General features: G+C 38.4%; 1 non-coding gene across 1 annotated transcript; it reads right to left on the bottom strand.

The window, feature by feature from the left end:
- Positions 1 to 3,644: 3,644 nt before the first annotated feature.
- On the bottom strand, positions 3,645 to 3,747 carry LOC128047124 (U6 spliceosomal RNA). Its single transcript, XR_008199312.1, has one exon. It is a non-coding gene; the product is annotated as a U6 spliceosomal RNA (small nuclear RNA).
- Positions 3,748 to 5,090: the final 1,343 nt, after the last annotated feature.

Genomic DNA, 5,090 nt, shown 5'->3' on the forward strand with positions numbered 1-5,090 from the left:
AGATACCATTGGAATTTTGACAAGGGTTGCATTGAGTCTAGATTCAGTGTCTTGGGTAGCATGGACATTTTAACAGTATTAATTCTTCCAGTCAATAAACACAAAATATCTTTCCACTAATTCATGGCTTCTTAAGTTTCTTTCATCAATGTCATAATTTTCAGTGTATAGATATTTCACTTCTATTGTTAAGTTTATTCCTATGTTTTTTATTCTTTTTTAAATTTAAATTTATTTCTTTTTAATTGGAGGATAATTGACTTACATTATTGTGTTTGTTTCTGTTATATATCAACTATTTTATTCCCTTTGATGCAATTAGAAATGGAATTATTTTCTTAATTTGTCTTTCTTATAGTTTGTTATTAGTGTATAAACATGTAACTACTTTTTTAATATTGCTTTTGTATCCTGCAACTTTACTGAATGCATTTATTACTTCTAACAGTTTTTGGTAGACTCTTTAGCGTGTTCTTTATATAACATTATGTCATCTGCAAATAGAGACAATTCTGCCTTTTTTTTTTTTTTTGACTACCCATTGTGGCTTGGACTTCTGGTACTGTGTTGAATAAAAGTGGCAAAAGTTTCAGATCTTAGTAGAAAATCTTTCAGTTTTTCACCATTGCACATTTTAGCTATGGGCTTGTCATATATGTTGTATCACATATACCATGTTCAAGTGGGCTTTATTCCAGGGGTATAAGGATGTTTCAGCATCCACAAAGCAAACCTTCATCTGTCTTTGTTTAGGCCATCATATGTCCCAGTTTGCCTGGGACACTTTTACTTAATGCTTGTTTTCTTAGTGTAATTAAAAATAGTGGCCCCTCAGATAAGCTCATGAAAATATGTTCAACATCATTAGTCGTTAGGAAAATGCAAATTAAAACCAAAATAAGATAGACAGTCACTAAAATGGCTAACGTAACAAACATTGATCATAACAATTGTTGGTGAGCATATGGAGAAAGTATAATTTTAATACAGTGTTATGTGACATGAAAGTGTTAGTCACTCAGCCATGTCCAGCTGACTCTTTGCAACCCTTGGGACTGTAGCCCACCAAGCTCCTCTTTCCATGGGATCTCCCAGGCAAGAATACTGGAGTGGGATGCCATGCACTCCTCCAGGGGATCTTCCTGACTCAGGGACCAAGCCAGAGTCACCTAAGTCTCCTGCCTTGGCAGCCAGGTTCTGTACCACTAGCACAACCTGGAAAGCTCTCCTTACCACGGGACCTCTAGGGGATTCCCAATAGTTTCTTAAAAACGGAAATGCATGTACCATATCACCCAGCCATTCCACCTGTAGATGCTTATTTAAGAATGAATACATATGTTTGTACCAGAACTTTTACAAGAATGTTCATAGCAGCTTTATTTATGATAACTCCAAACTGGAAACCCAAACATCCAACAATAGGAGAATGAATAAACAATCATGAATTAGCCATACAATGGAATATTACTCAGAAACCCATATGGAAAAATTGTTGATACATAACATACACTCAGAAATGGTGGGGACCTAACAGAAGCAGAAGATATTAAGAAGAGGTGGCAAGAATACACGGAAGAACTGTACAAAAAAGAGCTGAACGACCCGCATAATCACGATGGTGTGATCACTCACCTAGAGCCAGATATCCTGGAATGTGAAGTCAAGAGGGCCTTAGAAAGCATCACTATGAACAAAGCTAGTAGAGGTGATGGAATTCCAGTTGAGCTCTTTCAAATCCTGAAAGATGATGCTGTGAAAGTGCTGCACTCAATATGCCAGCAAATTTGGAAAACTCAGCAGTGGCCACAGGACTGGAAAAGGTCAGTTTTCATTCCAATTCCAAAGAAAGGCAATGCCAAAGAATGCTCAAACTACCGCACAATTGCACTCATCTCACATGCTAGTAAAGTAATGCTCAAAATTCTCCAAGCCAGGCTTCAGCAATACGTGAACTGTGAACTCCCTGATGTTCAAGGTGGTTTTAGAAAAGGCAGAGGAACCAGAGATCAAATTGCCAGCATCCGCTGGATCATGGAAAAAGCAAGAGAGTTCCAGAAAAACATCTATTTCTGCTTTATTGACTATGCCAAAGCCTTTGACTGTGTGGATCACAATAACTGTGGAAAATTCTGAAAGAGATGGGAATACCAGACCACCTGACCTGTCTGTTGAGAAATCTGTATGCAGGTCAGGAAGCAACAGTTAGAAGTGGACATGGAACAACAGACTGGTTCCAAATAGGAAAAGGAGTACGTCAAGGCTGTATATTGTCACCCTGCTTATTTAACATATATGCAGAGTACATCATGAGAAACGCTGGACTGGAAGAAACACAAGCTGGAATCAAGATTGCTGGGAGAAATATTAATAACCTCAGATATGCAGATGACACCACCCTCATGGCAGACAGTGAAGAGGAACTAAAAAGCCTCTCGATGAAAGTGAAAGAGGAGAGTGAAAAAGTTGGCTTAAAGCTCAACATTGAGAAAACGAAGATCATGGCATCCGGTCCCATCACTTCATGGGAAATAGATGGGGAAACACTAGAAACAGTGTCAGACTTTATTTTCGGGGGGCTCGAAAATCACTGTAGATGGTAATTGCAGCCATGAAATTAAAAGACGCTTACTCCTTGGAAGAAAAGTTATGACCAACCTAGATAGTATATTCAAAAGCAGAGACATTACTTTGCCTACTAAGGTCCGTCTAGTCAAGGCTATGGTTTTTCCAGTGGTCATGTATGGATGCGAGAGTTGGACTGTGAAGAAGGCTGAGTGCCGAAAAATTGATGCTTTTGAACTGTGGTGTTGGAGAAGACTCTTGAGAGTCCCTTGGACTGCAAGGAGATGCAACCAGTCCATTCTGAAGGAGATCAGCCCTGGGATTTCTTTGGAAGGAATGATGCTGAAGCTGAAGCTCCAGTACTTTGGCCACCTCCTGGGAAGGGTTGACTCATTGGAAAAGACTCTGATGCTGGGAGGGATTGGGGGTAGGAGGAGAAGGGGACGACCGAGGATGAGATGGCTGGATGGCATCACTGACTCGATGGACGTGAGTCTGAGTGAACTCCGGGAGATGGTGATGAACAGGGAGGCCTGGCGTGCTGCGATTCATGGGGTCGCAAAGTCAGACACGACTGAGCGACTGAACTGAACTGAACTGATGTCGAAAAATGTCAAACAAAAAAGAATGTAGTGTATGACTCATGAAACAACACATTAACAAAATGAATTTTAGAAGCATATTATCATCTCAATAGATGCAGAAAAGACCTTTGACAAAATCCAACCTCCATTCATGATAAAACTCTCAGCAAACAGTGTATTGAGGAAACATATTCACCATAATAAAGGCCGTATATGACAAGCCCATAGCTAAAATGTGCAATGGTGAAAAACTGAAAGGTTTTTTACTAAGATCTGATTCTGTCAATATAAAATTCTATAAAATACAAATGTGACAGAAACCAGACGAGTGGTTGTCTGAAGATAAGGAAGGTAGGGGTGAAAGGAGAAGTTACATAGAGATGCAAGGAAAGCTTTTGAGATGGTGAATATTTTATTATTTTGTGGTGAATAGTTTCATAGGTATATGCCAAAACTCATCAAACTGTAATTTTATTATTATTATTTTATTATTTTTAAAGTATGAAGTGCTCCACAAATTCATGTCATGCCTGCACAGGGCTCATGCTAATCCTCTCTGTATTGTTCCAATTTTAGTATATGTTCTGTTGAAAGGAACACAAACTGTAAATTTAAATATGCACAGTTTATTGTATATCAATATACCTCAACTGGCTGTTAACATATAATGCCACCATTCATTCTCAAAAATATTTCAGTTTAGGGAGTTACCTGATAGTCCAATGCTTAGGATTTGATGCTCTTACTGCTGGAGTCCCAGTTTGATCTCTGGTTGGGAAACTACGATCCCAGGTGCTGTGCCAAATACATTTTTTTTTTTTAAAAAAAAGAACATATCTGAGCTTAAATGTTGGTCATACTCTATTCCTTGGTCTGGGTACTGATTTTATGGATTTTAAAAATCTGGTTATTTCATAATCTATTTCATAGATATATTCAATTTTTGAAAATCTACTTATGATCCACTTTTCTATATATGTATTAAACTTCAAGCAAAACTTCCCCCATAAAGGGACCTGAAAGAATGTCTGAGGGAAACATGCAGAAAGTGTCCCAGCTGGACAATAAGTTATAGGCTGACCCTATTCTTTGTCTGGAGAAGGAAATGGCAACCCACTCCAATATTCTGCCCTGGAGAATTCCACAGACAGAGGAGCCTGGCAGGCTACAGTCCATGGGGTCGCAAGAGTTGGACACAATTTAGCAACTAAAGAGAGAGAGAGAGAGATTCTTTGTATTTTTATTTTTTCTACTGTAGAGAAAAGAAAAGTAAGAGTTAGGAACAGCTTTCAAAAGGCCACAGAAATAGTCAATATTTCAGTATAGACTTCAGCTAGGTTTTTGTTTCCTGAAAAATCTAGGTGATTTCCTGCATCTTTCAGCTCAGTGAAAGAACTGGCTTATCTTTAATGAAGGTTTGTTATGTTAAATAATAATTAGCCTTATTTTTTTATAGTCACTGCTTATACACATTTATATCATAATGCTTGATGATTTATGTTATATTCCTTCAGAGCTGAAGAATAATACTCATTTCAATTTTTATAGCAGGTTTTGGAACACAAAGCAACTGACCCCTTGTCAGTTAGTACAACAGCACCGATATGGTTGTCAAGACAAGGAACTGTAATTAAAAAGGATTTTAAGGAAAGGAGAGACCTCCCTACTAGTGGAGAATGTAATTCTGATTATAGAATGAAGTGACTAGTAGAGAAAATAATACATTCACTAGCATTTTGAGATGCAGTGAATACTTAAGGGAAAACTCCATGCACTGGTGTGGATTCTTACGTATCTTGTGTATTCTTATGTACGGCACCATGTGTGTGCTCAGTCGTGTCTGACTCTTTGTAACCCTTTGGACTGTAGCCGGCCAGGCTCCTCTGTCCATGTGATTCTCCAGGCAAGTTTACTGGAATGGGTTGCCATTTCCTCCTGCAG

This window comes from Budorcas taxicolor, chromosome 4 (assembly GCF_023091745.1).
Source record: "Budorcas taxicolor isolate Tak-1 chromosome 4, Takin1.1, whole genome shotgun sequence".
Classification (NCBI taxonomy): Eukaryota; Metazoa; Chordata; class Mammalia; order Artiodactyla; family Bovidae; genus Budorcas; species Budorcas taxicolor.